This window comes from Lagenorhynchus albirostris, chromosome 8 (genome assembly GCF_949774975.1).
Source record: "Lagenorhynchus albirostris chromosome 8, mLagAlb1.1, whole genome shotgun sequence".
In the NCBI taxonomy this organism is placed as follows: Eukaryota; Metazoa; Chordata; class Mammalia; order Artiodactyla; family Delphinidae; genus Lagenorhynchus; species Lagenorhynchus albirostris.
Window position 1 is genome coordinate 4,371,315 of NC_083102.1, and position 12,410 is coordinate 4,383,724.

General features: G+C 39.9%; 1 protein-coding gene across 1 annotated transcript in view; it reads right to left on the bottom strand.

Moving 5' to 3' along the window:
- Positions 1-10,276: 10,276 nt before the first annotated feature.
- Positions 10,277-12,410, bottom strand: part of ACTR3B (actin related protein 3B) — a 227,737-nt gene continuing 225,603 nt past the window's right edge. Inside the window, exon 16 of the transcript XR_009541869.1 lies at positions 10,277-10,562. The gene's annotated coding sequence lies outside the window, so the exon portion shown is untranslated. The remainder of the gene's footprint in view (positions 10,563-12,410) is intronic.

A 12,410-nucleotide genomic window follows, 5' to 3' on the forward strand; every position in this document is an offset into this window, starting at 1 on the left:
ACAGCTTTTATCAAATTCTCAAAGGGCCATGTCTTCCGCTCAAAAAAAAAAGATATTAAGAACTTTATTCTACACCAAAGAAATGGTGCAGCTCACCAGACCTCAAGAGACCTCCTCGGGGCTTCCCTGGTGGCGCAGTGGTTAAGAACCCACCTGCCAATGCAGGGGACACGGGTTTGAGCCCTGGTCCGGGAAGATCCCACATGCCACGGAGCAACTAAGTCCGTGCGCCACAACTCCTGAGCCCACGTGCCACAACTCCTGAAGCCTGTGCACCCACGCACCACAACAAAGAGTAACCCCCGCTCGCCACAACTAGAGAAAGCCCACGTGCAGCAACAAAGACCAATGCAGCCAAAAATAAATTTTAAAAATAGATTAAAAAAAAAAAGATTCATCGCATGCAACATGGATCCATCAATTAGGTCTTCAGGTTGAGGGAGGTCCCAACTCCCTTCAGGACTAAGCCTCATTCTTCAATCCAGTTTTTCTTAACTTTTTAATGGAAGTATAACGCTTCAGAAAAATATGCATTTTGAGACCGTTTTCATCAGAGAAACTTGTCACTTCAGCTAAAGTGGGTGTTTGCTCTCTCTATTCTGCCAGCTTTTTCTGTGTATGTGTGTTGGACCAGCTAAGATCCAAGAGGGGTCAGCAGCAGCGGGACACCCTGGAGCCCTCAGCAGGGCTGTGATTCGGTCCCTGCCCAGCACCTGGAAGGGAAGCCCTCCTACTGGTGGTGCATCTTCCCCTGCAGGGTGGGGTTTCCTCTGAGGAAATGGAGCAGTGACTTTTACAGTTCCTGAGAGAGCTCACACCAGATTAATCTGGATATATAATGAAAACTTAATAAGCAACAAAGAATCACCAGATATTAGATTAAAATGGTCACAGACAGAGGACCAATTTTGAAATATGCCCCATCACCCAGAGATTCTACTGACATCTCCTAGGAAATTGAGATAAATATAAAAACCTAGAATCGATAAAGAAGATACACACACACACACACACACACACACACACACAGTGGAATACTACTATTACTATTTCAAAAAAGAATGAAATATGTCATTTGCAGCAACATGGATGGACATAGAGATTATCATACTAAGTGAAGTAAGTCAGACAGAGGAAGACAAATACCATATGATATCACTTATATATATGGAACCAAAAAAATGATACAAATGAACTTATTTACAGAATGGAAACAGACTCACAGAGCTAGAAAACAAACCTATGGTTTCCAAAGGGAAAGGGGGTGAGGAGGGATAAATTAGGAGTTTGGGATTAACAGATACACACTACTGTATATAAAATAGATAATCAATATGGACCTACTGTATAGCACAAGGAAATATAGTCAATATCCTGTAATAACCCATAATGGAAAAGAATCTGAAAAAGAATATATATATATACACATATAACTGAATATACATATACATATCTCAATCATTTTCTGTACACCTGAAACTAACACAACTTTGTAAATCAACTATACTTCAATTAAAAAAATAAAACTACATAAAAACACACAAATATATATAAAAATCTATTATGCTGGAGGTGTGAAGGGTGCAACCTCACAACAGTGGGTTGCTGTAAGCAATTCCTCAGCTGCACATGGTGCCTTGTAATTTTAGGCAGAGCCAGGAAATTTTTAGTTAAGTGAATGCAATCATTACCTTTAACGCAAATTGAAGAAAGGACTTCTAAATTAATGTTAATAAAAGAAAAAATTCCAAATCGTTCATAGGACATCTTTCCAGGGTGACTGGAGAGATGGGAAAGCTTGCTGAAGCTCCTAAGAAGGTAGCTGTCAATTTTGTTTAACAGATTGCCTTCCTTGTAGATTTCTGTCTCTCCTTATGCTGCCTTGATTGGTGGAAATCCTTCTCTTTCTTTCCTTTAGTAATTTAGAAGTTTTACATCTTATTTCCATCGACTAGTGCTTTCCCTTCAAATTTTAAACAGAAGACTTAACAATATGGTCACTGGAATAACTTGAGACATATTCGTCATTTAATAGTTTAAATTCCCCCATTAAAAGGCACCCTCTGACAGTTTAAATACAAGTTCATGCTGTTTACACGAAACACATCATAACCAAATGACACAGGAAACGTTACTAAATAAAGGAAGAGATGAGACACATGAGGAAAACGCCAAGAAAAAGCAGGTGTAGCAATGCTAACATGAGATGTCAAAGCTGACCCTTCTTAAATAGGACAAAGGAGAAATTTTATATTGATTACAGAGATAATTCACTGAGAAAACACAATAGTCATGTATCCAGGGGCACAGAATAAAGCATCAAAATGCTTACAGTGAAAGATATGTAAATTCAATGAGAAATTGGGAGAATTAGAAACACACTTCTCAGAAACGGATTAAATAATAAAAATGAGGTTTAAGAATTTGAATAACATGACTAGCAACCTTGATATAATATTTAATAACTATGTATAAAATTTTTACACCCGAAACCAGAGGACACACTTTTAGGGTGCTAATGGAACATTTAATAAAAATTTCATTAGCTGATAAACATATGGTCTCCCTAAGACAGCGATGATTCAGAACATGCTTTCTTAGGGGTGGTGGTGTGATGAATTTGGAGATTGGGATCAACATATATACACTAATGTATAAAATGGATAACTAATAAGAACCTGCTGTATAAAAAAAAATAAAATTAAAAAGAACATGCTTTCTTACCATTGCTCAAGAAAACTAAAAAGGACAAGAGGACAGTCAAAATAAATCTAACCACTTAGAAAATATAAAACACTCAAATATAACTTTGGGGCTAAAGAAGAAATGAAAGTAAAAATTGCCAACCATGGGTTCTGATATAAGAAATGTTCACATATTGAAATATAGGGAAGTCATTGTGGCTTATACATGAGTTCCCTTGAATTTGATGCTAACTAAAATGGCCTGTTTGTGGTCTATCAAATATACATTGAACATCTGCTTTAATTATTAAAGAAAAGAGCTCACTGACCAGAAGTAAAGAATGTCCATGTTAAAAATAAAGATTAAATGCCCCTCTTCTTGGGACACCAATGCTGGTCCTCCTTTAATGATAAGACTGCCTTCCCAGGTGCTAAGGCCATTCTAATTTGCTGTGTACGTGCTGGTCTGTTCTTTTTTATTTTTCTTTTGAACCTTGAAGAAACGGATCCCTGACTTGTTTCATGTTCTTTGTCCTGACAAGATATAAAACTGTGCTGAAAACCCTGCTTCTCCAAAGCAGTTTCTCAGAGCCATCTAGGAAGTGGGCTTCTGGGCTAGTCCTCAGTTTGGCTAAAATAAAACTCTTTTCTATCCTTATTATTGATTGTTTATTGTTTATTGATTATTTTCAGCGACCGTTCAAACAAACAAACAAAACCTCAAGAACCTGGCAGGTCACAACTGAGGCAACAGCTCCTACACCGGCTGTTTGTGTTTCTTCGTCGGTAACTCACCCAACAGCTAGTTTCTTCCGACCCCCCTCTGTCAGGCTGCCCTCTCATCCATTTGTGGGAGCCGTTTGTGAAGAAGGGAAGCTTTTATCACACAAGCTGCCCTGTGTTCTTCCAGTTTATCACATGTGTTTTGATTTGTTTTGTGGTATCTTTGCACATTCAGAGACTTGACATTTCTAGGTGGCCAAGACCGTCCATCTTTTCTTCATGTGTTTGAGTTTCTAGTTTTTTTTTTTTTAATCTTTTTATTGAAGTATAGTTGATTTACAATATTGTGTAAGTTTCAGGTGTACAGCACAGCAGTTCAGTTATATATATATTCTCTTTCAGATTCTTTTCCCTTACAGGTTATTACATAATATTGAGTTTCCAGTTCCCTCAAGCAGATACTCCTTCCTCCAAACTATAAAAATATTATCCCCAAATTTTGTATTTTTGAGATGACTTATGTTTATATCTTTAATATATTTGAAATTTATTTTTGAGTATGATTGGCATAGGATGCCTAGCTTCTTCTGATAAAAAGATTGATAAGATTATATAAGTAAGAGCTTCCCTGGTGGCGCAGTGGTTGAGAGTCCGCCTGCCGATGCAGGGGACACGGGTTCGTGCCCTGGTCCGGGAAGATCCCACATGCCGCGGAGCGGCTGGGCCCGTGAGCCATGGCTGCTGAGCCTGCGCGTCCAGAGCCTGTGCTCCGCAATGGGAGAGGCCACAACAGTGAGAGGCCCACGTACCGAAAAAAAAAAAAAAAGATTATATAAGTAAGATCAATCTCACTTATATAAGATTGATCAACTAGTAGGGTTCTTTTCGCAATTGATCTGGATGGCCACCCCTATCACGTATTGAGCTCCGTAGTCGCATTGCTCACTGGGCTCTCTTTCTCTGTCTCCCTCTTCCACTTTTAAGGACCCTCATGAAGCCATGGGGTCCACCTGGATAATCCAGGTTTCTCTCTATTCTAAGGTCAGCTGATTAGCATCCTTAATTCCACCTGTACCCTTAATATCTCACACCACGTGACCTAACATATCCATGGGTTCCCAGCAAAGAGTAAGAATTATCTTGCCCACCATGGAGTGATGGGTGGATTCCTCACATCTTTCTCTGAAGCTAGAAATTAGGGTCAGCCTGGCTCTGATGGCATGAGGTCATGAGGGGGACCCTACGTGGGCCTGGGAGCTGGGAGCTTGTGTGCTGGACGTGAAAGGCCTGAGAGTCAAGAGAGAAGGGAAGGAGCAGGGGCCCTGCCCCAGTAATTACGGAATCAATAGCAGAATAACTGAGGCAGAAGAATGTATAAGTAACCTGGAAGACAGAATGCTGGAAATCACTGCTGCAGAAAAGAATAAAGAAAAAAGAATGAAAAGAAACAAAGACAGCCTAACAGACCTCTGGGACAATATTAAACACATCAACATTCACATTATAGGGGTCCCAGAAGGAGAAGAGAGAGAGAAAGGACCCAAGAAAATATTTGAAGAGATTATAGTCAAAAATTTCCCTAACATGGGAAAGGAAATAGCCACCCAAGTCCAGGAAGTGCAGAGAGTCCCAGGCAGGATAAACCCAATGAGAAACACACCAAGACACATAGTAATCAAATTGACAAAAATTAAAGACAAAGAAAAATTATTGAAAGCAACAAGGGAAAAACAACAACATATAAGGGAACTCCCATAAGGTTAACAGCTGATTTCTCAGCAGAAACTCTACAAGACAGAAGGGAGTAGCATGATATATTTAAAGTGATGAAAGGGAATAGCCTACAACCAAGATTACTCTACCTGGCAAGGATTTCATTCAGATTCAACAGAGAAATCAAAAGCTTTACAGACAAGCACAAGCTAAGAGAAGTCAGCACCACCAAACCAGCTCTACAACAAATGCTAAAGGAACTTCTCTAAGTGGGAAACACAAGAGAAGAAAAGGACCTTTAAATACAAACCCAAAACAATTAAGAAAATGGTAATAGGAACATACATATCTATAATTACCTTAAATGTGAATGGATTAAATGCTCCAACCAAAAGACACAGGCTTGCTGAATGGATACAAAAACAAGACCCATCTATATGCTCTCTACAAGAGACCCACTTCAGACCTAGGGACACATACAGACTGAAACTGAGGGGATGGAAAAAGATATTCCATGCAAAAAGAAATCAAAAGAAAGCTGGAGTAGCAATACTCATATCAGATAAAACAGACTTTAAAGTAAAGGATGTTACAAGAGACAAGGAAGGACACTACATAATGATCAAGGGATCAATCCAAGAAGAAGATATAACAATTATAAATATATATGCACCCAACATTGGAGCACCTGAATAATAAGGCAAATGCTAACAGCTATAAAAGAGGAGATCGACAGTAACACAATCGTAGTGGGGGCTTTAATACCTCACTTACACCAATGGACAGATCATCCAGACAGAAAATTAATAAGGAAATGAAAGCTTTAAATGACACAACAGACCAAATAGATTTAATTGATATTTATAGGACATTCCACTCGAAAACAGCAGATTACACTTTCTTCTGAAGAGTGCACGGAACATTCTCCAGGATAGATCACATCTTGGGTCACAAATCAAGCCTTGGAAAACTTAAGAAAACTGAAATCACATCAAGCATCTTTTCCGACCACAACACTATGAGTTTAGAAATAAATTACAGGGGAAAAAAACGTAAAAAATACAAACACATAGAGGCTAAACAATACATAATTAAATAACCAAGAGATCACTGAAGAAATCAAAGAGTAAATCAAAAAATACCTACAGATAAATGACAACGAAAACACGACGATCCAAAACCTATGGGATGCAGCAAAAGCAGATCTAAGAGGGAAGTTGATACCTATACAATCCTACCTCAAGAAACAAGAAAATTCTCAAATAAACAATCTAACCTTACACCAAAAGGAACTAGAGAAAGAAGAACAAAAAAACCCCAAAATTAGTAGAAGGAAAGAAATCATAGAGATCAGAGCAGAAATGAATGAAATAGAAACAAAGAAAACAATAGCAAAGATCAATAAAACTAAAAGCTGGTTCCTTGAGATGATAAACAAAATTGATCAACCTTTAACCAGACTCATCAGGAAAAAGAGGGAGAGGACTCAAATCAATAAAATTAGAAATGAAAAAGGAGAAGTTATAACAGACACCATAGAAATACAAAGCATCCTAAGAGATTGCTACAAGCAACTCTATGCCAATAAAATGGACAACCTGGAAGAAATGAGCAAATTCTTAGAAAGGTGTAACCTTCCAAGACTGAACCAGGAAGAAATAGAAAATATGAACAGACCAGTCACAAGTAATGAAACTGAAACTGTGATTAAAAATCTTCCAACAAATAAAAGTCCAGGACCAGACAGCTTCACAGGAATTCTATCAAACATTTAGAGAAGAGTTAACACCCATCCTTCTCAAACTCTTCCAAAAACTTGCAGAGGAAGGAACACTCCCAAACTCATTCTACAAGGCCACCATTGCCCTGATACCAAAACCAGACAAAGATACCACAAAATAAGAAAATTATAGACCAATATCACTGATGAATATAGATAAAAAAACCTTCAACAAAATACTAGCAAACAGAATCCAACAACACATCAAAAGGATCATACACCATGATCAAGTGGGATTTATCCCAGGGATGCAAGGATTCTTCAATATATGCAAATCAATCAATGTGATACACCACATTAACAAATTAAGGAATAAAAACCATATGATCATCTCAATAGATGCACAAAAAGCTTTTGACAAAATTCAACACCCATTTATGATAAAAACTCTCCAGGAAATGGGTATACAGGGAACCTACCTCGACACAATAAAGGCCATATATGACAAACCCACAGCAAACATCATTCTCAATGGTGAAAAACTGAAAGCATTTCCTCTAAGATCTGGAACAAGACAAGGATGTCCACCCTCACCACTATTATTCAACATAGTTTTGGAAGTCCTAGCCACGGCAATCAGAGAAGAAAAAGAAATAAAAGGAATACAAATTGGAAAAGAAGTGAAACTGTCACTGTTTGCAGATGACATGATACTATACATAGAAAATCCTAAAGATGCCACCAGAAAACTACTAGAACTATTCAATGAATTTGGTAAAGTAGCAGGATACAAAATTAATGCACAGAAATCCCTTGCATTCCTATACACTAACAACGAAAAATCAGAAAGAGAAATTAAGGAAACAATTCCATTTACCATTGCAACAAAAAGAATACAATACCTAGGAATAAACCTACCTAAGGAGGTGAAAGACTTGTACTCAGAAAACTATAAAAACACTGATGAAAGGAATCAAAGATGACATAAACAGATGGAGAGATATACCATGTTCTTGGATTGGAAGAATCAATATTGTGAAAATGACTATACTACCCAAAGCCATCTACAGATTCAGTACAATCCCTATCAAACTACCAATGGCATTTTTTACAGAACTAGAACAAAAAAAATCTTAAAATTTTTATGGAGACACAAAAGACCCCAAATAGCCAAAGCAATCTTGAGGGAAAAAAACAGAGCTGGAAGAATCAGACTCCCTGACTTCAGACTATACTACAAAGCTACAGTAATCAAGACAGTATGGTACTGGCACAAAAACAGAAATATAGATCAATGGAACAGGACAGAAAGCCCAGAGGTAAACCCAAGAGATAAACCCACGTACCTATGGTCAACTATCAAGGATATACAATGGAGAAATACAGTCTCTTCAATAAGTGGTGCTGGGAAAACTGGACAGCTACATGTAAAAGAATGAAATTAGAACACTCCCTAATGCCATACACAAAAATAAACTCAAAATGGAGTAAAGACCTAAATGTAAGACCAGACACTATAAAACTTTTAGAGGAAAACATAGGAAGAACGCTCTTTGACATAAATCACAGCACGATCTTTTTTGACCCACCTCCTAGAGTAATGGAAATAAAAACAAAAATAAATGGATGGGATCTGGTGAAACGTAAAAGCTTTTGCACAGCCAAGGAAACTATAGACAAGATGAAAAGACAACCCTCAGAATGGGAGAAAATATTTGCAAACGAATCAACAGACAAAAGATTAATCTCCAGGGCTTCCCTGGTGGCGCAGTGGTTGACAGTCCACCTGCTGATGCAGGGGACACGGGTTTGTGCCCTGGTCCGGGAAGATCCCACATGCCGTGGAGTGGCTAGGCCCGTGAGCTATGGCCACTGAGCCTGCGCATCTGGAGCTCCGCAACGGGAGAGGCCACAACAGTGAGAGGCCCACGTACCGCAAAAAAAAAAAAAAAAAAAAAGATTAATCTCCAAAATATATAAACAGCTCATGTAGCTCAATATTGAAAAAACAAACAACCCATTCAAAAAAAGGGCAGGAGATCTAAACAGGCATTTCTCCAAAGAAGACATACAGATGGCCAAGAAGCACATGAAAAGGTGCTCAACGTCACTAATTATTAGAGAAATGCAAATCAAAACTACAATGAGGTATCACCTCACACCAGTTAGGATGGGCATCATCAGAAAATCTACAAACAACAAATACTGGAGAGGGTGTGGAGAAAAGGGAACCCTCTTGCACTGTTGGTGGGAATGTAAATTGATACAGCCACTATGGAGAACAGTATGGAGGTTCCTTAAAAAACTAAAAATAGAATTACCATATGACCCAGCAATCACACTACTGGGCATATACCCTGAGAAAACCATAATTCAAAAAGACACACGCACCCCAATGTTCATTGGAGCACTATTTACAATAGCCAGGTCATGGAAGCAACCTAAATGCCCATCAACAGACGAATGGATAAAGAAGATGTGGCACATATATACAATGGAATATTACTCAGCCATAAAAAGGAATGAAATTGGGTCATTTGTAGAGACGTGGATGGATCTAGAGACTGTCATACAGAGTGAAGTTAAGTCAGAAAGAGAAAAACAAATATCGCATATTAATGCATATATGTGGAATGTAGAAAAATGGTACAGATGAACCGGTTTGCAGGGCAGAAATAGAGACACAGATGTAGAGAACAAACATATGAACACCAAGGGGGGGAAACGGCGGATGGGGGGGTGGGATGAACTGGGAGATCGGGATTGACATGTATACACTGATATGTATAAAATAGATAACTAGTAACAACCTGCTGTATAAAAATAAAATAAAATAAAATTCAAAAAAAAAGAAATTAGCCAATTAAGAACCAGCCAATATACACAAAAACATAGAGACCCCTTAATAATGCAGCATCCAGTTGTTACTTAATCATCATTAAAATGGTTTTAAAGTAAGTTAACGTGCTAATAGCGTCGATGCTAACAAGCCTCATTTACTTTTCACATTATGTGAATAATCAGTGGGTAGAGTGCTCTGTCTGAATGGGCTTTGTTGCCTCACTGGGCAAACGTCCTGCAAATTCAATCTACTGCACAGTTATGTCACACCTTTCTGCAGAGTACTGGAGAGCAGGGCAGGGTCAGGTGCAGAAAGTAAAAACCGTTGTGCAAATATGAGCATGAAGATACAAAAAGGAGGGGGAAAGAATTGCAAGGGATTCAGGAAAAGCAAAGTGTCAATCAATTGGTTTTGATTGGAATGTATGAACCTGAATGCCTTTTACAAAAAAGGAAATGACTCCAGCAGAAAAGAAAGAAGTTTAATAGATCACTGTATGGGAGGAGATTGGATTCAAAGGCACCAGGAAAACCTTGGGCTGGCCACCACACTGCAAATGTGGAAACAGGGAATTTAACCACTGTAGGTAATGACCGACATCATGAGTCAGAGAGAATGGTTGCAACTGTCAAGCATCAAGCATGTTCCTGGTCCAGCTTAGATTTCCACAGTGAACACCGGGAAGAGGGGTCCCCACATACGGGAGCAGACTTTGTATCCACATCAGCCTTTTCACAGGACCCTGCTAAAAACATCTTTGGTTGGTGCATCAGTGAGGATGTAATGATGAGCTTAAGAGCTTCCTTCCCTCTGCCCTGCCTTGGACTGGAAAGTTGCTTGTTAGATGTACAGAAGCTTCTCTAATTCTGAGACCACAGATCTAGAATTCCAAAGACAAAGAAATATATATATCCTGTTTGATGAAATGTCGGTTCATGTTTTTGTCCATTTTCTAATAGAATTGTTTGTTTTTGAGTTTTGAGAGTTCCTTATCTATTCTATATACAAGCCCTTTATTGAACATGTGATTTGTCCATAAACATTCTCTAATACTTTGAATCTGTGACAGCTTTAAAATTAAAATTCAATGCTTGTTGGAGTTTAAAGGATTAAATGAAGGTTTCAAGAATTCAAACTTTTACTGTGGGCTTTAGTAAAGAAGCAGCAAGAAAGCCTGGGCCCTGCTTTCACAGAGGAAGAAACTAGAGACGGATACAGGACCGGGGATATTGGAGAGCAGAACCGTGAGGTGTGGGCATCTGGCCTGAGGGAGCTCCTGGGAGGCGGGCTCTGACTGGTCCAGCTCAGACCATCATGATCGCTGCAGCTCACGCGCCACCTAGTGGGCTCTGTAAACACGGCCGCGTCCTGTGAAGTGCAAGTTCACATTTGCCAAACATACATATTCTCACCCAAGCTTCTCTAGAGGAATTAGCGACGCATGATATTTATTTCTACCCACTGTGACGCCCATCAGACATGGCTGATTCTAAGCGGAAATACAGTTCAGGTAGCACTCTCTGCTTCATTCTTTGGGGCTGGTAAACCACCAGAAGGATGCAAGACGGCTGAGACCCATGTTAACGCAATGGAATCTCATAATAGCTCTTCACCAAGGAGCCTCAAGAGCTTCCTCGTGAGTCTGCTGTATCGCTCACCCTCGGGGGTGCTGCTACACACGTGGAGATGATCCGCCTTGAGGCAGTGGGTCGGGCAGGCGGCCCAGCAGCCTATCTCTGACCCTGCTTCCAGGACGGAGCTGCGATGGCCTCTTCTCCTGGGTATTGTCACCAGTGTGTGCTACCCAAGCGTGTGCCGGGAAAGGCGGACCTCATCCCCTGTCCCATTTTAGACAATCAGAGAACGTTAGAACCAGAGAGAACCAAGGAAAATGGTGACTGCAATTTTTTTCAATGAAAAATAAAGATTTTTCTCTGACACATGTTTAACCAGTAGAGCAAAACACCTGAAATGAGGACCAACATCATTTTCAGATCATCTAGTACAGGATGCTTTCTTACTTTGCAACCCAAATACATAGAGAACATGAATGTGGTGGGTGGCAGGGGTGGGGTAGGACGAGAGGAGGACCCCACAGGTTCCTCAGCCCATCCCCACCAGGCCCCCAGGGTGGCTCCTAAGACTTCCTAGGACTTCAGATCACAAGTCAAACAACACTGAGATGCCCTTCTTTTTATTTATTTATTTATTTTTTAATTTGGTAAGTACCTTGTCTTTTTTTTTTAACATCTTTATTGGAGTATAATTGCTTTACAATGAGATGCCCTTCTATTTAAAGGCCGAAGAGTACTTTATTGTATGCATATGCCACATTATCACAAAAGGACAAATACTGCACTGTTCCACTTCCAGGAGGCATCTAAAATAAACTCAGAAACAGTAGAAGGTGTCGCCAGGGGCTGAGGGAAGGAGAACTGGGTAGAGTTTCAGTTCCACCAAATGAGTAAGTTCTGGAGATTGGCCACCTGTAGGTAACAGCACCATATTGTGGGCATAAAAATCTGCTAAGACGGGGCTTCCCTGGTGGCGCAGTGGTTGAGAGTCCGCCTGCCGATGCAGGGGACGCGGGTTCGTGCCCCGGTCCGGGAGGATCCCACGTGCCGCGGAGCGGCTGGGCCCGTGAGCCATGGCCGCTGAGCCTACGCGACCGGAGCCTGTGCTCCGCAACGGGAGAGGCCACAACAGTGAGAGGCCCGTGTACAAAAAT